This window comes from Dermacentor silvarum, chromosome 9 (genome assembly GCF_013339745.2).
Source record: "Dermacentor silvarum isolate Dsil-2018 chromosome 9, BIME_Dsil_1.4, whole genome shotgun sequence".
NCBI lineage: Eukaryota > Metazoa > Arthropoda > Arachnida > Ixodida > Ixodidae > Dermacentor > Dermacentor silvarum.
In genome coordinates this window covers 52,406,097-52,430,534 of record NC_051162.1, presented here as the reverse complement: position 1 = coordinate 52,430,534, position 24,438 = coordinate 52,406,097, and the positions used below count along the sequence as shown (strand labels likewise).

Genomic DNA, 24,438 nt, shown 5'->3' with positions numbered 1-24,438 from the left:
CAAGGTGTGGCAATTATATATAATATATAATATATAATATATTGAATGAGAGAGGCCGCCCCTGTGTATGTGCCGACTGAAGAGGAAGACGAAGTATCGTGCCGTGATCGCGAGTGAGCCCCGTGCTACGAAAGCCCTTGCAGTGCCTACCTTTACGTAGCGTTCTTGCTACGTTATCGACGACAATAAACTCGTCGCATTTGGTGGAGGTTGCTGAGATCTTTCACCTCGTCCTGGAGCTCCGCACTCGAACCCTGCCAACACCACACTGTCGCCCAGCACTATGCCTGATCCAGCCACTTCGTTGCCTGCACCACCGGCTGCCACTGTCGTCTGCGCCGGCGTCCCTCTTCATCGCGACCCACCCATTATCAGTGGTACCGCCGAACACGACGTGGAAGACTGGCTCTCATCGTACGAACGTGTTACATAACAAATGGACGACCAGTCTAAGCTCCCTACGTGTCTTTCTACCTCGCCGACGTAACCAAACTGTGGTTCTTCAACCACGAATCAGACTTTTCAAGCTGATCAGCATTTAAGACCCTTTTTGCCGAAGTCTTTGATCGCCCCGCTGTGCGTAAGCTACGCGCTGAACAGCGTCTGCGCCAGCGCGCACAGCAGCCTGGAGAGACATTCACCTACATCGAGGATGTTCTCGATTTGTGCAAGCGGGTATATCCCACCATGTCAGAGGATGACAGATCAAGCATATCCTCAAGGGCATAGAGGACGGCGCATTCCAGATGCTGCAGGCAAAACCCATCGAGCGTATCCATCCTTACTAACCTATGTCAGAGCTTTAAAGAGCTGCGCCGCCAACGTTCATCGCCCGCCAGAACATTCAGCATGCCGATTCCGTCTCGAGCATTGCCATTTCTGCGGACCTTGTGCCCAACTCGACCCTGTCGCAACATATAAAAGCTTTATTCGTGAAGAGGTGGCCAGGCAGCTGTCGCTGCTGCCTCATAGCGACGCACCTTCGGCAGCTTTGAGTCCAACGCTACAGCAAGCCATCCGGAATCAGATATCGGAAGCGCTTCCTGCAGCTCCTACAACCTTCCACCTAATCCTATGAGTGTGCCGCTGCCCTATACCTACTTTCCCAATCACCCTACGTCGCTACCGTTCAGTTACGTAGCCGTGGTTGCACGGCCTCCTCCGCCGCCAGCTTCCTTTTCATCGCCCATGCATCCGGCTTCATTCCTGTTGCCCAAGTCACCGCAGTTTTTTCGTCCAACCGCGACGTGGCGTACTCAAGACAACCGGCCTATCTGCTTCGCCTGCGGCATTGCTGGCCATGTGGCGCGCTTCTGTCGCCGCCGCACTTCAACAACGCCTACCACCTTTCAAACGCCCACCTACGCACCACAATACGCCGCCGCGTCTCCGTTTTCACCGAGACGTCTTGAAACCGATCGCCGATCAGAAACTCGTCGTTCCCCTTCCCCTCGTCGGCGTTCAATTTCACCCCTGCGTCGTCGAGCTCCCACTGAAGCGGGAAACTGAGTGGTGCAGTTCCTGAGACAAGAACTGCAAATACGTCGACGTCTCAAGACCTCCTCTTCGCCGCAAAATGTTATTACCGTTTTTGTAGAGGGAGTACCCGCAGTTGCGCTAGTCGATACCGGAGCCGCCGTTTCCGTCATTCATGAGAACCTTCGTCGCAAACTCCGAAAAGTGACTACAGCTCCCTCTGGCCTTGTGCTCGCCACTGCCAGCGCGCAGCGAATTCACCTTTCAGCTGTGGGCACGACCCGTGTCGTCATCAACGAAGTTCTATACATAATTGAGTGTTTCGTGCTACTATCGTGCTCTCACGACCTCATCCTTGGTTGGGATTTTCTGTCGCGTCATCATGCTGTCATTGACTGTTCGCGTACCGAAGTGTAGCTTTTACCGCTAAGTGAATCATTGCTGACCGGCTCTCCTCACGTTGCCGATAAACTCATTGTTCATGCCGACACAACCATACCCCCTGAGTCGTCGATGGCTGTTGTCCTGTCGTCTGCTGCGACTCCAACGCCACTGTAGTGTTCACGCCGTTCGATGTGTTTGCTCAGCGCAAGGGCCGTTCTTCTGTTTGCCGCGCTCACTATAACATCTGGGTCAACTGTTATGCTGGTCACCAACTACTACCAGTACCCGATCAACCTACTGCGTAGAGAGACCCTAGGATACTTGCAGGCGGTCGACTACGTTGACGATCTCGATGTTCCTACCGACTCCCACCGTTGTTACGTTGACGCCATCGCTTCTATCTCAGACTCATCGTCTTCAGTGTGTTTTGACAACGCCATCGACCCTGCTCTTTCCCCATCTCATCGCCGCCAACTTCTCGCTATCCTTCACAAGTTTCTTTCTTCTTCGAATGCCATCAGACGTCATTGGGCCGTGCCACCGGTGTTTCTCACACCATCGACACCGGTTCCCACTCCCCTTGCGACAGCGCCCGTATCGTGTATCGACCAAAGAGCGACGAGTCATCACGGAGCAAGTGGACGACATGCTCAAACGTGAAGTCATCCGTGCTTCTCAAAGTCCTTGGTCTTCACTGTTGTATTGGTAAGGAAAAAAGATGGCTCCATTCGTTTTTGTGTCGACTACAGACGCCTAAACAAGATAACAAGAAAATACGTTTATCCACTGCCTCGAATCGATGACGCTCTCGACTGCTTGCAAGGCGCAGAATATCTTGGATCTGCGCTCCGGGTACTGGCAAGTTCCAATGGCCGAACCTGACCGTCCGAAAACCGCATTCGTTACACCCGATGGCCTCCCTCTACGAGTTTAACGTCATGCCCTTCGGACTGTGCAACACGCCTGCTACCTTTGAGCGTATGATCGATACCATCCTTCGCGGCTACAAGTGGAAGACATGTCTATGTTACCTCGACGACATCGTCGTCCGTCTTCTCAACCGATTTCCCGACACACCTCGCTCGCCTGCATGACATTCTGACCTGTCTGGCCTCTGCCGGCCTACAGCTCAACCTCAAAAAGTGCCGTTTTGCTGCAAGCAAGTTAACCATCTTGGGTCACGTAGTCTCCAAAGACGGCGTCCTCCCGGACCCAGACAAGCTCCGCGTCGTTGCAGACTTCCCGACGCCCACGTCTATCAAAAGCCTCAGAAGTTTTATTGGTTTATGTTCCTATTTTCGTCGCTTCGTACGCAACTTCGCATCCATCATGGCGCCCTTGACAAGCTTACTTTCCGCCAGTAACGGCATAGCAGCGTGGTCACCTGAATGTGATGAGGCATTTCAGCAGATGCGCCACTTGTTGACCTCACCACCGATTCTTCGCCTCTACGACCCTGCTGCTCCTACGGAAGTTCACACTGACGCCAGCGGAGTTGGCCTTGGTGCGGTCTTAGCGCAACGGAAAGCTGGCTATAATGAATACCTCGTCGCTTATGCGAGCCGTACTCTAAAGAAAGCAGTAGTAAATTACTCAGTTACAGAGAAGAAGTGCCTAGCGATCATCTGGGCACCAAGCAAGTTTCGCCCATACCTTTACGGCCGTTCTTTCGCGGTAGTTACGGACCACCATGCCCTTTGTTGGCTTCTTCCTTGAAGACCCTCGGGACGCTTAGGAGACGTTGGGCGCTTCGCTTGCAACAGTACGACATCCGCGTCATGTAAGTTGATGATGTAACGCTGCGGTCGCAAGCACTCCGACGCTGATGCGCTCTCCCCGCTCCCCACTGACGCCTGACGTGTCGTCTTTGTCAGACTCCACGTCCACCCGGTCACCCGTTGACCTCAACGACATGCTCACGAGCAACGCAAGGACCCAACCACTTGCAATGTGTGCTTGACTACCTTGCCGCTCCGTCTGATGTCCCTTCGACACGAGCACTGCGTCTCCAAGCAACCCACTTTTCCGTGCGAGACAACATTCTTATCGCCGCAACTATATGCCCGACGGTCGGAAATGGCTCCTTGCTATACCTCGTCATATGCGCTCTGACATCGCGCGTCTTTTCACGCCGATCCCCTAAGCGCTCATGCCGAGCGTCCTCAAAACTTACACAAGGTTGCGTCAGCGCTATTATGGCGAGGCATGTACAAACTTTGCGCAAAAGTACATTCAGGCTTGTAATACTTGCCAACAGGCAAGACACCTACACACCGCCTTCACAGACCGTTGCAGTCGCTACCATGCCCCGCGCGTCCGTTCGACCGCGTCGGCATCGACCTCTACGGCCCGCTTCCATGCAGCGGGAGTGGAAATCAGTGGATTATTGTCGGCGTAGATCATCTCACCGCTACGCTGAGACTGCAGCTCTGCCGGCAGCGACCGCCCGTGAGTTGGGTTTTCATCCTTCGCATTTTTGTTCTTCGCCACGGTGCTCCCCGAGAACTACTGAGTAATAGGGGCCGTGTCTTCTTGTCGGAGGGGTGTCCGAAGCCCTCCTCGCTGAGTGCAGGATCATCCACCGAAAATCGACTGCATACCCATCCCCGAACCAACGGCCTGACCGGAGCGGTTCAATCGCACACTTGGCGACATGTTGCGGAGTATATTTCATCCGACCACTCCAACTGGACCCCGTACTCCCCCTTTGTCACGTTCGCATACAACACCGCGACGCAAGCGACTACCGGCTTTCCCCCTTTTTCCTTGTGTATGGCCGTGAGCCTTCATGCCTTTTGGACACCATACTGCAGCTACCAACCTGACGCCGCGAGTACACTCCGCTTTCCGAAGTCGCCAAGTATGCTGAGAATTGCCGTCAGCTGGCACGTCCCTCACTAGCGAGACTCAAGAACGTCAAAAGACACGACATGACCATACTCACCAAAACCACCCACTTGTCTGGCTTTGGATACCACCCACATTCCTGGCCTCTCTTCCAAACCTCGTGGCGCGTTATCACGGTCGTACCGTATCATCGATGCCACTTCACGGTCAACTACATTGTTGAGCCGCTCACAGTGTCACCAGACCTGCGTCGTCGTGGGCGAGAGACAGTACATGTCAACCACCTGAAACCGTATACGAACCACTCATCTTCTCTGCGCCCTGAGTCGCCAGGATGGCTATGCTTCGCTCCAGCGGGGCATTGTAATGAAGCAGAGACCCGCCCCTGTGTATGTGCCGACTGAAGAGGAAAGACGAAGTATCGTGCCGTGATCGCGAGTGAGCCCCGTGCTACGAAATCCCTTGCAGTGCCTACCTTTACGTAGCGTTCTTGCTACATTATCGACGACAATAAACCTCGTCGCAATATATATCGGATGTGCGCATGCATTGTCTAAAAAATGATGTCCTATGGAACTCTATGGGACATAAGTGCCCAGCTAGCACAAAAGAGATATAATCATTCTTATTCATGGATATTTCGCCTTGACCGTCAAAAATCTAGATTGAAGAAGTCAACATCGAGAAGGATTCAATTGGGATGGAAAAATCTTTCTATAAGGCGGATTTAGAAGACGTTTAAAATCGCTTGTTCTAGCGGCCTACAATTATTGATTTTTTTGTTGTTGTTTTCTTCCGCTTTTGGCGGGAAAACGGACATTGGTTTTTGTTTTTGCTTCGCCCTGTTAGAAGAGAGTGCAATCAACCCTGGCGCGGGTGTTTGCATTGTGGTGAGTGAGCACTGAAGGGGCAGCTGCTTGCTCTTTATGCTCATAATGAAGTCCACAATAAAGAAGAAAAGTTACGCTGACCTTTCAGACCGTCAGAAGAGGCGTAGAGTTAATGACGAACCGATATCTGCCAGTCCTGTTGCCACGAGTACCGTCCAATAAGTATCATGGTAGGTTAATGAAAGTAGTAACCATGCTTCTAGTGAAGTATCCTCGCCACATGAGGATGCTCAATCCGAAGGACAGTTTTCACGAAAGTGACCTTGCCTTGAAGGAGAAAATGCAGAAGCACACACGCAAGACATTTCTAGATAATATTTTGTTCCACAAAACGACCCTCCTATGAGCGCGGGCATCGAAAATGGAGGTTCTTCGGACTATGCATCATCATCTGCAGAAATCAGGCAAGTCTTTGTCCACGTAAATGTGTGGAATTTCAAGGATGGCTATGATGGGTTACAAGTCACCGAATTCCGCTTGTCCCAGTTTCTGAACTTCTCCGGAAACTAAGCACCACTTTCGACGTTGATTTTGTCATCGACGCGAGGACATTGTTGAACAGTCCTCGATACACTTCAACGCGATCTGTCCCTCCTGGCGAATATTGCCATTTTTCTGTGAAGGAAAATTTAGAACGCATGATTGCTGTGTTCCTGAGTGGCTGTCGAGGGTAGATCCCTTGACAACGCTCAGAGAATGTTAAATGACAATGTCAGCCAAGTTGGACTGACGGTTCAAACTGTAAAATGTTTTCATATTGTTTGTCGCAGTTTTCGTTTTGTCTGTTTGGTTAACCTGTTTTACTTTGACCGAAAGGAAGAAAAGACACCGTAGTCTAGTTGCTAGAGAACCGGCTGCTGTGACCCACGGCAGAAGTTCGATTCTATTATAGGTTGCACATCACTTGTTTGTATTATAAAGCCAGTTAGGAACCTACCTACCTACCGCAAAGTGCCAAGAATGAGGCATTAAAAAGTTGACTTTTGTTATTTCAAATTATCTGTAAGGTGGCGCTAGTATTATGGTAGCAGCCGCATTTTGTATTTTCTTAGTTAAATTAGCTAGCATTTCTGTGCTTCAGGTACCGAGTACGAAGCCACACTGAGTATTTTTCTGCATTGCAGCAGCGTGTGTCACAAGAGGATGCAGCGCCGTGACGTGTCATAGCGGCTACCTGACAAAGCGAGGAGTGGCGCGACGGCTCATCGGCGTCATCGCTTGCGCCGACGCAGTCTGAGCAGCCAAGCGGACTGCGCTCTCCGCGCAGCTTCCCTCCAGATTGCGTAACTTTTGAACCCGCCGTTACATTGACCGTTATTTTGTCAGGACCAGCCGTTAAGTTCCTGACGCGTATTCGTTCATGAACTGCGGAGCGCCAGACTGCCTTCCACATCTTCTTTGCTCACGTAAGTAGTCACGGCCACTTTGACACCTGTCGTGTTTAATTATTTACGGTTTTCAGGCGGGAGTTTTAGGTGGAAGTTTTAGGCGGTAATGAAGTTTTTCAATGAAAGCGCCTTGATTTTAACTGCAATCTCTAATATTGTTTAAGAGGCATGTTTACGTCTGCGTACGTTTCTTTTATTGTATGCGTATTCAGGTTTGCCAAAGCTGTCTAAAATTACCTCTGCGACGTTTCGTTGACCATTGATCGTTAGGAAGACGATGACATTCCCGTTTGGCGCAGAATGATTAGACGTGCTACGATCTTCGCGTAGCCACAGCATTCTTCCGTCAACGCTCTTGTGCGAGATCACTCGTGTGTTTTTCCGAGCGTGAAAGGTGCCCGCGAATACACGCAAAACTGCCGAACGATTGGCCGCTCGAGGCAGTTTGCGTGTATTGGCAGGCACCTTTCACACTTGTAAAAACACTTTATGTAGCTCATATTGAGAAACAGAAAGCGGTATCAGGGGTTTCTCATGTTGCTTTACAATCTTCTCATTGACACTTTTGATCTAACTATAGTAATTGAGAAGTTAATTAATTAATTAGAACTAATTATCTAACTAGGCGGAATGCAAAAATAATCTGAGTATCTCCAACATTACCTTGGTTCTGTCCTGGTACGTGGCACTTGCATATTTTTAAAGTTTGGCTAAAGTTAAATGAAACACCCTGCATGTAGTGCACTGTTGCCTTGTTTTTTGTAACATAATCCGACAGTGTAGCTATTTACAGCATCTTTTTTAGGATACCTAACATTTTTTGGCTTCAGTCATGCAACAAATAAATTTTGAGGTCGCACTGGCGTTTTCTTTTTGCAAGTCTGTGCAGTAACAAAATTCTGTTAAAAAAAGAAAAATTCCAATATACAGTTGTAATAGGCACTGCTGTTACATTATAAACATAGATACTCCGAGTTTATCAGCATAACAATAAAGAGTTTTTTTTGTAACTTACTATGCAGGCACATACCTACGTGCAAGAGAGAAGGCGCGTGAGGGTGAAGACACCGATCATGTACCCTCTACAGGTGCCAAATGGGCAGACGAAAACGCCGCCGCCCAAAGGGCCACCACGAAACTCCTGAACTCCAAGAACCCAGGTAACTGTTATTTCATATTAAAGTCGTACGAATTAAATTTTCAGCGTGATACATATACAGTCGTATCTCGATAATTCGAACTCGAAGGAGCCCGAAAGTTTGTTCTAATTAAAGGAAAGACTTATTTCTGAAGTATTCGTGGACCACAGCACGACGTACGAATGGAGTCGTTAGATATCACGGCGCGCAAGCAGATGGCGAGTAGGGGCCACGAGACTGCCCACGTCGAGCAACGCGCTCGCAGAAAACGATGATGTAGGGAGCGGGCGGCGCCAGCACGGCGGCGCCGGGCGCGCGCGGACACGTCAAAGGTGAGGGAGGAGGGCGTCAGGGAAGCGGATTTGGCTGAGCAGAGGTGACTCCGTCGCTTCGGTGGCTCCCCTCACTCTCCCTCTCAACTCCCTCGTAGCTCCCCTTCCACCGTGCTCCCCCACCTTCGACTGTCTCCGTGCGCGCCCGCCGCCGGCCCGGCGCCAGCTTAACCCTCTCCCTTTCTTTTCCTGCCGTTGAAGCGAGCGTTGGCCGGTTGTGAGCAGTTTCGTTGGCGGGACTGGGCCTCCGTCGTAGCTCCTCTGCGTCGCAGCCGCAGCGTTGAGACATCGACTCGAACACGCGTGTTACGGCGCGACGACGTAACGGTGACCATGCCATTTAAGAGAGAGAAATTGACGCCGCGGTTCTTTTTCTTTTATTGCGATAGAAATTATATGGGCACTCCAAGCGCATTTTTGCCGCCGTCGTCGTCGCCGTGATAATCCGTATAAAGTGCAACGGCGATGAAATCGTCGCCGCGCGCCATGTGTGGGTTTTATTTAATGTGTGGGCTCATTTCGGTGTAAGCAATAAATTGCATATGCAAGCACTCTAGATCATAATTGATATATAAACTGCACGAGCTTAACCTTTAACCCATTGCGTAACTATAATTATGTCACCAAGGTCAAAGTTAGTGAAACTGGGTGGAAAATTACGGCTTATGTTCCCACCTTGTGTGTGGATGACTCACTGTTTTTGTAAAAAAAATTCTTTACAAGTGCTTGGCAATGTTATTGTGGGGAGGTTTTCAAACAGGCAAGTCATAGGCGTGCAACATTTTAATGGTTTAATTACAGCAACTGAAGTTCTTACTGTATATGCTTCAAGCAGCCGTTCTGCAAATAGTCGCTGTTACTTAAGGTTGCACTCGTCTGCTGTCTTTTATTTTTTAAGGAATCGCAATATATTTGCTCAATTTGAAGTATGCGATGTGTTTGATAGACTGGTGTTTAGGTATATGCTCAAGCCTGCGCCATTTCTGAGTTGGCTATGTAATCTGTGGCAAATAAAATTGCGGTGGTGTAACAATGCTGTCACACTGAAGCTGTGCCTTTGCAGAGCCATGTGCACACTTACCTCTTTTCTCGTACAACATTATCAGAAATGCATTATCTATTCCTTTCTTTGAATGCTAATTGGCACCTACTTCGCACGTGTTTAGGAGGCTGCTGTCATCTACCAGTCGCCAACTAGTCAAGACAACAGCCTCCTGAAAGCTAGCAAAATAGCCGACACTTACACTGGTTGGCGATTGTACATGCAAAACCTTCAGTTAGATGTAAAGTATGTCTTCAAGGCAACAGAAGGGAATTTCACTTGTGATAGGTTAATGTTAGAACCATGTTAATAAAGGTGGAATGCTCGAAAACTGTGTGCTTGGACCAATATATTGTAGTGCTGCCCATTGCCAAGATATATTGCAGTGCTTATTGCCAATGCATTGAAAAACTATACGTTCACTAAGAAAAGTGTGCTTCAATTAATATACGTTTTACACATGCCTAATGTTTTTGCAGTAAGAAGACCTGCCGAATTAAGGAGCTACAGCCCAGCAGCCTGTTCGAAACCAGGTTTATCAAGGTCGATACCTATAATGGACGTTACCCGGAGGCACTCATATTTAATGTTGATTGCTAGCTTGCCTAGTCGTGTTTACTTTTTGCAATAAAAAATGTTATTGCTGTATGTGTTTCGTGTATTGCACAAGCGCAAACCTGCATGCCGCCGGCCGGCGAAACGCCGCAGGGGCATAGGGAGAGGGAAGGAAAGGGAGACGAGGGAGACATTTAGTCTTGGCGAATCGGTATGGAAGCAGTTTTCTATCGCTTTTGTGCTAGCTGGGTGGTTGTATGGGTCCCGGTCACCTCTGCCCCACCGCAATTCATCGCCGCACCCCTCTGGACACTCCCTTCCCAGGAAAACTAAACAATTATTGCAACTCCCGGAGATGAGGCACCGTTGAACCCCCGACCTTTTCCCGTGGCTATATCTAGTTGCGAGTTTTGTGCAACCATAACTCTTCAATTGGCATTTCAGAGATTCAAATCGAGGGTGCGAAGCATTTTGTTGAATTCAAGTAAAAAAATCACAGCATATCCACGGGGTGAATGATGATGAGTGGGCAAAGCTCCCGAGGGAATCATCGGATCTCCCGCTTAAGGGGACGCTAGCACAAACGCGTTAGAAACGTGCAGTACTCTATAGTAAGGGGGAGCGGCCACAGCGTCTTACGCAGCCATTTACACATGCCGGAACGTGCACCGCGTTTGCCGACGCCATCACATGACTGATGAGAGAGTATACCCCCCGTATTCATAAACGCTCCTCGACTTGAACTTGACTTGCCACCGCCTTGGGCAGCGCGTTCGAAACGCGTTGAAGGTAAGGCGGAGAGGCCACAGCGTCTTACACCAGCTTCTTACACGTGCCGTAACGCGCTAGCACAAACGCGTTAGAAACGCGCTAGAAACGCGGCCTTTCGTTAATGTTGGGTATTTATTGCCATCGTGGTGCGTGTGTCGATGTGCGCTTCGTGGCGTAGTGGTTAGCGCCGCGCGTTCGGAAGCGAGGGGTCCCTGGTTCGATTCCGCGCTACGGACACAACTTTCGGAATTTTTTTTTCATAAAACGCCGGAAGCTTTCTTCGGAAGCTGGCTTCCGGAACCGGAACCGGAAGTGGAACCGGAAGCGGAAGTCGGCTTCCGGTTATACTATACGTATACATATATATGTATATATGGGTAAACATACATATACGGACACACAACGCCATCTATTGAGCAATTCATAAAACTAGACGTGGCTACCTACTACGACGGGGACGAACGGGTGCCGCTATAAGGAGCTTCGCCCCTAAAAAGTAAGAAGAGAGGGTGAGTGCAGGTGACCAGCACACACACACGCACACACACACACACACACACACAGGCGATCGGTATGTTGTTTTGCACCAGTATAAGCTTAAATTTATGTGTGATCATACGCATGGAGCGGATAAGTCATTGGATGTAGGAAAATTTGTACGAATTTAGCCTTTTCATTTCAATACTTCACATAAGCTACTGGGGCGAAGACTCGTACATTAGTTGCTGCGTTGTGTACATATTCACAGATATCTGATAGCAGATTTCTATTTATTAGTTGCGATTAAGACATATATGAAAAAAAATTATGAAGATTAACGCACATCTTGTAATATACGTGAAGTGAAGCCTTAGAGAAGTGGTATTTTAAATACTTACAAACGGCAATAGGTACACTTGTGCATGCTTTCATTTTATGCAGTGTGCAACCTGATAAATTGATAATGTTGGTCCACCATAAAGGTGACATCTCTAATCCCGTGCAATTTTTGCCGTTTTATGCATGTTTACGCACTAAACTGCGCACAAGATATGCCGAATAAGAAAGACTAACCAGGTGGGAACAGTTTCTAAAATGCCGATGTCACTAGAATAAAGGCGGTGTATAACCTTAGTCTAAGGAAGAATAGTAATGAGATGTTTATGCACAGGGAAATACATTTAATAAGTCTGTAGCACTTGTGCCACAGCATAGCACGTACTCATTCTCAAGGATTGACCTAGAATGGGTCATTAGCACACACCAAATGGTTAAATAAAAATCTAGCAAATAAAAAATCTAGTAAATAAATGCGCTTTTTAATTAGGAAATCCCTCTGCTCTTGAGATACCTATGAGCCTACATTATACGTTCACGCTTTATGCAGCAACTTAATTTTTTATTACACAAAACCGAGGTACACCTGTACGTATCCTAGTTTGTCGGTCAGCATATACGGGGTATACCATTTCGTTTGCTGGCACTAGTATTCGCCGCACATACGAACTTCGTATATATACATGTAAATATATTCTCGAGATACAGGGTGTTTCAGCGAACACTTTCAAAAAATTTTAAATATTGCCTGTCGCAGAAAGCACAATTCTAGTTCATGAGCTGGTCTACTCGAAGAGGTGGACATAACTTCACAAAAAATTCAAATGCATAACCGACTTATGAACAAAATTTCACTAATTAAGTTTTTAACGAATTACCTTATGGCCCATATTGCACTTTACAAATTGTAGCCGGGGAGTTCGCAAGGCGGATCCAATTGGAACGAATTCTCAGGCTGACACCAGCTTCGAGATAATAATTACCGAACCTTGCGGAGTAATGCATCCATCGTTCCAGTTACTTTCTTAACAAAATGTCGTTTTATGCATTGAAGCACAAAAATAACTGGCTGCTTACCGGATGAGCGGAGGCGCAAACGCGAATGGCCGGCACGGTGCAGCCACCTGGTAATGTTGAAGTAACCAAGTGTATTTTTACTGTGCTGGTGGTGGTAAATTTTCGGCAGAAACACGATTTCGCCGCTGCCGAAAATTCACACCAGCAGCAGCATAAAATGTTATAAAAGCTTGTTAGGTGAGCTACAACATCGCCTATCCTGGTAGCACGAAATATTGCTGCTACAATGCAGCACTTGTTTTTTTCAACGTTTGAACAACGTGGATGATATCCTCTCTGAATCACATTCTAGCAAGGTTAGCGTACAGCATTGTAAAATCATTACAGTAATGTTTTAGCAACATTGCTTATGTGTTTTAACAATGTTATCTTGACATTTCACAATGTTACTTTATCACCATTGCAACGTTAGGGGAACATCTGCACGTGCACTGCATCCCATATACAGCTGGTCCACATTTTGAATCTTGAAGTATACCCGCATTCAGTGGTTCTTGCAGCATGCTATTCCATTACACAAGAGCGGGGGAAAATGTAACCTGTAATCAGTATGCACTATTAATTTCACAAGTACGTGCATGGAAAAAATCAACTTTATTGTTTCTGAAAGCATTGCTACAGAACCGATGGATTCTGTACACTACCCGGCACAGCTGGCATGCTCCGGTGCACTCCGAGGGCTTGAAAAAAGACAGTGCAAATGCTACACTCAGATCAACATTAATATGAACCATTCATCGCTAATATGTTTTGCGCGAATGCATAGCATATCTGATGTAATGCGTATGAAATTAGCAGAGCAGATGTGATAAACACGAGCAACGTGCCGCACATTTAAAGGACCGACACAAAAATTTCATCCGCCGCTTTTTTCTTTAGGTAGCTGTTTACTAGTCAAAATTAGAACATTTTTATGCAAACCGTTCAAAATATGCATCAAGCACAGCGCAGCTTCGAACGCGGAAAAGTTGAACTCGTAAGGACACTAAAAGGGCAGATTGCAGCCACGTGGTACTGCTAACTCCAAAAGCTGCCAAATTGGCACACAAAGGCTATGCTCTATCCTCTTGCCCATTAAGTGGCGAGCGGACTTTGCTTCTTGAGGCATGGCCGTAGCGTGTGTACACCCGCCATGGTGGCTGCGCTGCTAAGTGCGAGGTCACGTGTTTCATTCCCAGCTTCAGTGGCCGCATGTTGATGGGGGCGAAAAGCAGAAGCACTCATTCACTTAGATTTAGGTGCAACTTAAAGAACGTCGTGTTGCCAAAATTAACCCGGAGACCCCGACTACGACGTGATTCAATCAGACTAATCAGTGCCCTTGAAAGCCAGCATTTTTTAGCCTGCGCAGGCGAAGTGGAGAGTTCACTCTCAATCTCCTGCAACCCCTTCGAGGGATATCAATGGTGGTACATCAAGGACGCTTCGCTCAACTGGTCTGGGACTCTGGGCATGTGTTTGGAGTGAGTAGGACATTTCCAACTTCTTTAAAATGTCTCCATGCACTGAGAGCTCTGCTCTTATCTCTTCCAATATTGGCCTTTAGAATTTTCTTCCCCAGTGATATTAAGGAAAACCAAAACAATGTTTCACGTTAGTTATCCGAGGTGATTAGATCTTCTACTAGACTAAGGAACGGCAATACGAGCCTTCTTCTGCGGTGCCGTTAAGGAAAGCAAAACAATGTTTCACATTAGTATATCAGAGATGATTAGATATTCTTGATCACTCAGAAATGGCAATGAGAGCCTTATTTCGCAGTGCTGTTAAGGAAAAGCAAAACAATGTTTCATGTTAGTATATTAGATATTATTAAACTTTCTTCAAGACTAAGGAACGGCAATAAGACTTCGGACACTTCTTCAGCAATGTGCACGGAAACCGACAAGACTTGCTCGATAAATTTTGAGTTAGTATTTCATAACTGCGACAGTAGCTGTTGGCTGCTAAGTCAGCCCAAATGCAAATCAGGAGTGAAACAAGGTGGTTCCACTTTGTCATTAGAAAAAGTAATGAGTAGTTACAATTCTGCAACACATGCAATGAGTCTGCATGTGTTGAGGGCTCTGCTCTCATTTCTTTCAACGCCTTCAAAATTTTCTTCCACGGTGACGTTAAGGGAAAGCAAAACAATGTTTCACATTAGTATATCCGAGGTGATTAGATTTTTTTCAAGACTAAGGAACGGCAATACGACTCTTCTTCTGCGGTCTATGTGCTACGTCTACTCACTTGACTTTTGCCACTGTTGAAAAAGTTTCCTCTGAGCCTTGTAAAAAGTCACTATTGTCTGCTCCGGAACCACTCTCATCTTAAGAAATTAATCTTGCGGCATGTGACCGCGCCACTGCCGTCTTCTGTGCAGGTTGCTGACATCTTGACTCGCCGGGTCCGACATCAACGCTGCCAGCTGCTTTTCTACTCATTCTGCATTCTAAGTGTCTGCAAACAAAAAGGAACAAAAATTGGATTAAGCACCTCAGAAATGGAGTCAATGTTGCAGTGCAAGGACCAATTTCTATGAATGCATAGGCTGCCGCACTCGCAGCCCACGCGACAGCAGTATTTTCCCCAAGCGGCCGTTGGAATTTTCGAGTGTTTAATCACATACAATATTCCGTTAGAGTTCTTATACAGGCTGTTCAAAATTAGGCTTTACGGAATTGTTAAAAATAGCCTGTTTCAGGTACCATAATTCTTATCATTGAGTTTTTGTTTGGCGTTTGACCGTTGCTTTATTTCCGGTGTTTAACTATAGAACCTCCCATAGAACCGCTGTGGGCGAAAACCATCTGAGCTGCTTTTATAGAGCACTACCTTTTTTTAACTAAAAAATAGAAGCAGCCTGTGTAGAGAAATACTGCGAATCCGTACTGCCGGCTGCGACATATGTTTGACTGCCACAATGACAATTGCCAATGACACTGACCGCCAATCCCTACACACTGACCTCAACGAAGTAAGCCAGGTGGTGCTCATCCTGGTTAACAACCTTAAACGCTTCTAAAACAAAACATTTGTGCATCACTCGTCGTACATCTCGTATTCCAACCACTTGCATCTTAATAGCAATATTGTAGAACTAACAACTTGGGGTGCACCTTTAGTGTGGCTTAACATGGCATCACCATTTCGACATCACCCCTAGCGTCTGCTAACCGCTCACTTGCTCTTCTTAAACGTAACCTCAAACATTGCCCTATCCACGTTAAAAAAATGGCTGCGGCTTAGCTCAGCTAACCCTGGATATGCAAAGCGAAAGCTTGGTTTAGCTTTGTTAAGTCTTGGTTTCACTTGGTTAGCCTTTGATTTAGCTGCAATTATTATACTTAGGTATACACTCATCGATATAAGCCAGGTATAAACTATAAGCCGACAAGTCCAACTGTTTTGCGAGCCGAACAGCTAGTTCTTCCACACTCTTCGACGCTAGCCTCGCGCGCATGGCATTCCGGACCCTCCCCAGCGAAGCAGTTCGCCCGGCGAAAGACGCGTGTTAGATGCCGCTTGCGGCGTCTGCGGCGGTTGCCAGCTGCCAGCTGCCACCAGCTGCCAGCTGCTGCCTGATGCCAACGCTGCCAGCTGCGGCGGTTGCTAGGCAACGGCTCAGCTCGCGGTGCGGCCAGCGGCCACAGCGAAACGACGAAAATGTGGCCAGTGTAGCTTTTGCTACAAAAAGCTTGTTTATGCTACTCTAATTCGTCCTAAAATTGAATATGCTGCGGCGATTTCGGTGCCCAATCAAGCCTACGTTATCACTAACATAGAACCCTTGCAGAGCCGTGCTGTTCGTTTTATTTTATTGCGATAGCAATTATATGGACACTTCAACCGGATTTCTGCCGTCGGCGTCGCCGTCGCCATCGTCGGCGCTGTCGCCGTGAGGTTCCGTATAGATAAAATCTTCGCCGCGCGCCGTATGCCCGAGCGGAAGCGTGCGGGGACGCGCGCTATCACGGAGAGCGAACGCACTCAATCTCCCACGCGCAAGCAAGGAAGCGGAAAGCCAGCGCCGGAGGGAGCGGGGGGGGGGGGGCACTTCTACTCTGCCAACAACCGCGCTCGTCGCTCGCCCGCACAGTCTGTTATCTCTCCCACGGGTAAGCAAGGAAGCGGGAAGCCAGCGCTGGAGGTAGCGGGGGGGGGGGCACTTCTACTCTGCCAACAACCGCGCTCGTCGCTCGACCGCACCGTCTCTTGTCTCCACACGGCTCTCACCTTTATGCACTGTGCATTCGCCGCTCAGTGTCTGTTGAAGCGATAGACCGCACGTACCTTCGCCCGCTGCAGCGTATGGGCTTGCTGTCAGCGTTTTGACAGTCGTTGTCTGCAGTCATTCAGTGTGATCTATTCATGCTTGTTTGTGCGCGCTCACACCACGCTTGTTCATTCAGTTAGTAATAGTCGGGCCAGATTTTCCAACGCACGCTACACATGTAATGCTCCCCGGATCGGCAGTGCAGCGCTACAGGTGTGTCCCTTCGCACGCGCTGCCCACGGGAAGCGCTTCTCATCAACACCACCGTTTCACACGCGCCTTCTCGTGGTCATCGAGTCTCTCTTCATGTCGGTCTACTTACGCCGCTGCACACCTGCTTACTTAATCAGCTCATGTTTACTACAATTCATATTGCTACCAAAGCCGCTCACCTTACTTCGTATGACATTGCTGTGTTGCTATCGCATTCATTGCTTCGCCCTTAGGGCGAAACTGTGACATTTTTTTAACACCGGAGCTGTTTAAGCCGACCGTTAGTCCGTGCAGAGTGAACAGAAAATGTGGGCCGATCCTGGCGGTAGTGCAGAAAGGCTCCAAGGGAAATGGCACATACCCCTGCGAACTAGCGAAGGTTTAAGTTTAAGCCTAGCCCAAGTACTTGGCCAATACCTTGCGATAGTCAATCAATAGCCGATCAAAAGCTAATCAATAATTGTTCAATAACCAATAAATTCCGGAAAATGTTGGGGATGACTAGGTAGTACTTAGCCTAGCCCAAATATGTGGCCAATACCTTGTGATGGCCAATCGATAGCCAGTCAGTAGGTAATCGATAATCGATCAATAATCAATAAATCCCGGAAAATGCTGGGGATGACTTGGTAGCGCTAGGTGCCGATCAGCCCCGCTGTTTCTTCAGCTCTTGCGCCACATTTTTTCAGACTACTCATCCTACACAAGCCTCTCAGAACTAAACAAAAAAACGTGCTGAACTGGAAGACCTATCGTATCGCCGTCAACTTGATTGTTTAACACTTTTCCATAAGCTTCATCACCATCCATCCCTTCCCAGCAATTTGTTTCAGTCACGCCATGTTCATTCTTTTAAAGTTAAACACGTAAAGTGCCATTCATCCTTTCATGTCGACTATTCATTCCTCGCACGATCATTCAGTGGAGCAATTTGCCATCACACATCGCCACAGAAACTGACACAAAAAAATTCTAACATTTACTTCACTTTGATGGAAATGTGTAATAATATTTTGTGGATTGTTCTTTTGGTCATCCTTACATTTCGTATTATGTTTTATGTTTTAATTGCTGCTTTTATTATTGTTCTATGTATTGGTGTTGCCCTTGCTAACATGTACAGCGCTTATTAATGAGAGCATCCCCCCCCGCCCCTCCCCCCCCCCCCCCTATGTAATACCCTCCCCGTCAGGGCCCTTTCATAGTAACATGATTGAAACATTTCCACATCTGTTTCCAGTTTTTACCGGCCACCTTCTAGCGCATATACAAGAACACAGCTGCACCACAACGCAGCCCCAGCAATGACTAGTGCAGGCGAGCACCAATCAGGAAGGCCACCCTGCCGCACCATGAATGCAAGAAAGAAGATGGGGGAGGGGCCACCACGCACAATTCATATCACGTGACAGTCAGGGGAGCGCCGACAGGTATCTTATATTAAGGTTCTCAGCGGAGCGACAACGTAGCTTCAATCGCTGCCACCATCCAACGAAGTTTTCATTGCGAGCTACTGCTGCTGCCGCTTCGTCACCTCCCCAATCGAAAGAATAGACGGACAGTCTCATTGCAGTTAAGGTAAGCTTAAGGGCTTGATACTTCAATATAAAGTGCCTTAGTGCAATATAAAGTGCCTTAGCCTTGTTAATAAAAAAAAAATCCGGTGAAGCGCAAGATTTTTGTAACATATTGCACATTAGTAGGTCTTACAACTTTTGATGAACACCAGTTTGAGTCTATTAAGTTGTACCTGCTATGGTATAGCGAGCGCTATCAAAGGCGACCATTTATACCCCGATGAACAGACGTGCTGCCGAGCTGCGCTTCTCTGAACGCCCGACGCGAGGTTAAATTCAGCTTTCATTGCGTCATGCGGGGCGCCATAACGGCGGCATCTGCGCTCTCGACAAATGCATGGTCGAGTAATTGCTTCTTTCCTCTATACAACGACGCCGAAGTTAGGAGCATGGGTGGTGTGGTTGCAGTGATATAGGCAATAATTATGCTACAACGTGGTTTTTATAGAGGCGGTTTTAGCTATGACTGACCTTAAGGACGTTTCTCGTCAAATGAAATGATAAAAAATATGCACATTCAACGCACGTGTAGGAATCTATCTGATTCGAAGCTTATACGTAAAAGGGTCACTTAAGTGCTTTGCAGCCAAAGGCGACGGGTACAATTTGGTTACCTTTTGATCCCATGTACCGTGTAATCTCATAAACTGCTTACGTTCGTTCACCACGAAGGTCCCAAGATTATTCTCATTCAACTTTTCCGTTTGAGCGCTCCTTCGTTCACAAGCTATGGCGAAATACAAGTTCCAAAGCAGCTGGATACACCATGTGAGACGCGTATACGCAGTGATATCGCAAGGACGAAGGCTATGTGTGATGATGCTTGTCGAAGGGAAGAGTGTTGATAACAGGTGTAGGCAAAGAGAAGTTGGACAGGTGTCAAGCATCCTTTAGGGATTCTGTACCTCTTTCGTCACAGCGCAACACACGAATTGTGGAGGATGGGGCAAGAGCGGGTACAACCCCAGTGACACATACGGAATGTCTAAATAAAAGCAAGTAAACCAAATAATCTGCGAACCATTCTATTAAGCAATCGGTGTGCTTTAGAGACTCTTAGTGGGTCATGCCCAAGAATTAGCCAAGGAATGCCACATAACCAGTTGCACATACTGCGTGGCTAAATCAAAGAATGGTAAGTAATCCAAGAATCCGTTAAAGATTAATTTACCATTCAGCCTGTCTTCATGATGGTCGTAATTTCAGCGCCGATATGAAGGCGAATTGCGGGCTGCGTTCCCTAGCTGATAGAAGTAGACCATATATTTATAGCGATTCACGAAGTGCAGTCCGAGCTGTTCAGAAAGGTACAATATCACAACAGGCATTACACATCATCAACAAGAGCAAGATCTATTACCACTCCTTATGCTGGTTCCCAGCACACCTAGGCAATATAGAGAAGCATCCCCCCCCCCCCTAATCTCAACGAGATGGCTCATAAGAGCGCGCGAGAACTGACCCTCCGCGACGCCACCTTCGAGGGTACAAACCATCTCCAAAATAACAGGGATGCCCCCTCTACATACAACGAGCTCACAAAACATTCCTATCTCAGCCGAAGAGAATTTAGCACCCCACACCCCCCATTAAAAGGCCACAGGCACTTACTTTAAGACTACAACAAACAAACAATTATCCCACACCAAGAAGACTACATTTCTACATGGCAGACAAATATCCTAACACACTGTGTGCAGACTGCAATGCATCACTTGATTTAGAACACATGCTCTGGTCAATAAATTTTACTACCTACCTACGTATGAATACAAGCTTTTTCATTCCCCATTCTCGTTAAAGATCATCCTTCTTCCTTACCCAAACATAAAGGTCAACCGATTCTTTGCTCATACTTAATACCCGTCATTGTCCAGTAGCAAAACATATCTGTAGCAGTATTTTCTACTGTACGTTGCCATGTTGAATTCCTCTCCTGAAATAGCGGATGCGGCAATTGGCATGTGCCTTGCATTAACCTTTGCACCGTGTGCTATGTAGCATTTGACTTTTCTTAATGTTTTTGGCCTTCAGTGCTTGCAGAGAAGGGTGGCTTCTTTTTGGAATGCAAGCTAGCTTTGTCATTCCGACATTTAATTCCTAGTCTCGTTCAGGATTGCTCTTCTTGCTCGATAGCCTGATTTTTGTGCAAGCGACGCTGAAGTGATTGATTGCAGAATGTGTTTTCGCTGCTATCCCACTTGGTCGTGGTCACCATGTTACGTTTCTCGCATGTGGGGTCCTGGTCACTTCCATTGGGAAGCAGTCTCTCGAGGTAAGCACTTGCTCCTGCAGTCCGCACAGCGACATAGACTCTCTGTTTACACGCACCATGATTGGTGCTACCCATTCGTCCTTTCCTGCTGCAGCCGTGGGCAAAATGTGCTTGTGGCCTTCCTCGGCCGTGATTTGGCGCGAACAGAGACTAGCATACGTGCTTACCTAGTTCGAAGAAGTTGATAGCCACATGGATGGAAATGATCACAAAAGTGGCAGCCGAAGGTGATGCCCACGTAACCTGCTTGTCCATATTGAGACAAAGTGGGGCACCAAGTGTGAGCCACATAATAGCGGCCCTCGAAAGAAAAGAAACGTGCAGGTTGAAAAGAAGTTAACGCTAAAATGCCGGGTAGTCGATGTCGCTGTGTTGGCTGCGGCAGCAGGTGCCTGCATCACCCGATTGCATCGCAATGCAAGTTGTTCATCTTCAACAACGACTGGCGGTGCAAACAGGTGGAAGACTCGGTCCAGTCTGCTTGCACTACTGGTTGTCGCTCGTTACCAGACCACCACGTACGACGAAGGCAAGCACTATGCTTGTAGTGAGAGAGTGAATGTGGCGTAAGCGACCCATGTGCGTGAATGCTCACTGTTGTCATGTGGATCTTAGCGAATGTATAGTGTATAGTCTGAACGTTATGTTAAAGGTAGGCTGAAGTGATTTGGCTGCAGAGTCCCGTTTCAACGCTGTCACACCTGGTCAGGGTTGCCGTGTTACATTTCTAGGTTGTGGTGGTCTGGTCAGTTGCACTGGGCAACAGTCTCTCGAGGTAAGCATCTGCTCCTGCAGTTCACACAATGACATAGACTCCCTGTTTATACGCACCGTGATTAGTGCTACCCGTTTGTCCTTTCCTGCTGCATCCGTTGTCAAAATGTGCTTGCGGCCTTCCTCGGCCTTGATTTGGCGCGGACGGAGACTAGCATACGTGCTTACATGGTCCGAAATGTATGAAGTTGATAGCCACGTGGATAGAAATGCCTGCAAAAGTGGCTGCAAAATCTTCACGCCTACAAAACCGACCTTGTCCATATTGAGAGAAGGTACGGCTCCAAGGGGGAGCGACACATTAGCGGCCCCAGAAAGAACAAAAAGAATCGTGCAGGTTGGAAAGGATGTAACGATAAAATGCCGAGTAGTCCATTTCGCTATGTTGGGTGCGGTAGCAGATGCCTGCGTCAGCCGATTGCTTCGCAATGCAAGTTGCACATCTTGAACGGCGACTGTCGGTGCAACCAGGTGGGACACACTGTTCAATCTGCTTGCACTGCTGGTTGTCGCTCGTTACCAGGCCACCGTGTGCGACTGAGGCAACCACTGTGCCTGAAGTTGGACGGCTGAATGTGCCGTAAGCGACCCGTGTACCTGAATATTCACTGTTCTCATGTGGATCTTAGCCAGTGTATAGTATATTGTCTGAAACTTATAGGGTGATTGAATGCAGAATCTCATTTTGCTGCTGTCTCACTTGGTCATGGTCACCGTGTTATGTTTATCGGATGTGGTCACTTGGTCAGTTGCACTGGCCAACAATCTCTCGAGGTAAGCATCTGCTCTTGCAGTCCGCACAGCAACATGGACTCCCTGTTTACATGCAGTGTGAATGGTGCTCCCCATTCATCTTTTACTGCTGCAGCCATCGGCATATTATGTTTCTGGCCTTCATCGGCCATGATTTGGCGTGAACGGAGAGCAGCATATGTGCTTACATACTTCAAAGTGCATGAGGTAGGTAGCCACGTGGTTGGCAAGGTCTGCAAAATGGTGATACCCAGGAACCGACCATGTCCATATTGAGATAAAGTGGGATACCAAGGGTGAAGGGCGCATTAGCGTCCCCAAAAGACAAAAAGAAACGTGCTGGTTGGAAAGAAGGTAATGCTAAAATTTTGGGTAGTTACTGTTGCTGTGTTGTGTGCGGCAGTAGATGCCTGCGTCACCCGATTGCTTCGGTATGCTAGCTGCTATCTTCAACGGTGACTGTCGGTACAAACGGCAGGTGGCACACTGTCCAATCTGCTTGCGCTTCTGGTTGTCGTCTGTTACCAGACCGCCATGTACGGCGACGGAAGTGAGCAGTTTACGGGCTTCCGTTTATGGTTTCAGCGCATGTCGACATGCACATTTTGTGGCTGCTCTTGTACGAGAAGGTCCACTGCTTGTCTTCTGCCAATAAAGTCGCACGTTCTGTTCACTCCCTTGTGCCTTGATTGTATGGGAGTCAGCAGAGGCTCTTTGATCACCTGGCAATTAGAACGGACCAGCTAAGCGGCAGCCAAGGCACTGAGACAAGCCGCAAAGTTAGCAGGGCGAGCGCGGCGCGTACCAGCGTACGCTACCGGGAAAAAGCGGCCATATTGAATCTTGCAGTAAAAATAAAATTGCATTACCGCTTTTTGTGCCATCTGTCGGGTCCCCCAGTAAGTTCCATGTGCTTCCGCTTCTTACTTTCGTGCCACTCTAGAAGGTACAGTTTTAGTTCTCTAAAGTTAGCGCTTTATTCTATGAGCCACCGTAGCGCAGTAAAATGAAGTACAAAAATAAAGTTATGCGGTTAAACTTAAGAGAAACAAAGCTTAAAGACCTCCCTAGACCAATCCTATGGAGAATTTGTCCAATATGGTGCCAGTTTATATATTGATCTATCTGCTATCCGAGGAACCAAAGAAAATTAATTCTTCGCACAGCCTTTTAAAACGAGTTCTTTTTTTTACAAAATCTCGTTACGACCTCCGGGCTCTCCAAGTCTCATATGACGTTTTGCGGGCCGATTTTAAATAGGCCCGCAAAACCAACGCACGCCGGTTGGACGCACACCAAGTAGGCCGCACACTTTTTTAGGTGTGCGTCCGTGGCCTAATGGTTTTAAAGTATCGGGCTTGAAATTGGTGGTATAGTGTTCGAATACGGCTGGCGAACACTTTTATTTATTGGCCAACTTGTGCAATTTTTCACAATCACGAGCGTACGGTTCGGCCCCCGACCTCATAATGAGGTTGGCCCACGCTAACTTACCGACTTGCGGGAGAAGCCCAAGGCACTACGTCACCCTAAGGTGTTGGGCCAAGCAAGGGGCCAGACTTGCCCGACCTTCTGCCGACGAGGTCAATGGCCAGGCATGAGCGGATCATGGCCCTCGCTTGTCTGGCCGACTAAGTCGGCCACTGACTTCATCTCGGCTTTTTACCAACCATGGAGGAAGGAAAAAACTGAGGAGAGACTTTACCCACTCGCGCGCTAGGAGAAAAGGGTACAGGAAGTCACGTGTTATTTTCCCCTGTAGCGGCCATGTTGTCGTGACACAATGGCGGTTTTGTTATGGTGGCGTGGGCTCATACGTGTGCTGCCCCGTAGGTGTCGTACTGTGGCGAATGCGCCGTGTGGGCAGGATT

The 24,438-nt window shown here is 47.8% G+C and overlaps 1 pseudogene; it reads left to right on the top strand.

Annotated features, from left to right (window-relative positions):
- Nucleotides 1-18,662: 18,662 nt before the first annotated feature.
- Nucleotides 18,663-24,438, top strand: part of LOC119463591 (juvenile hormone acid O-methyltransferase-like) — a 40,422-nt pseudogene continuing 34,646 nt past the window's right edge.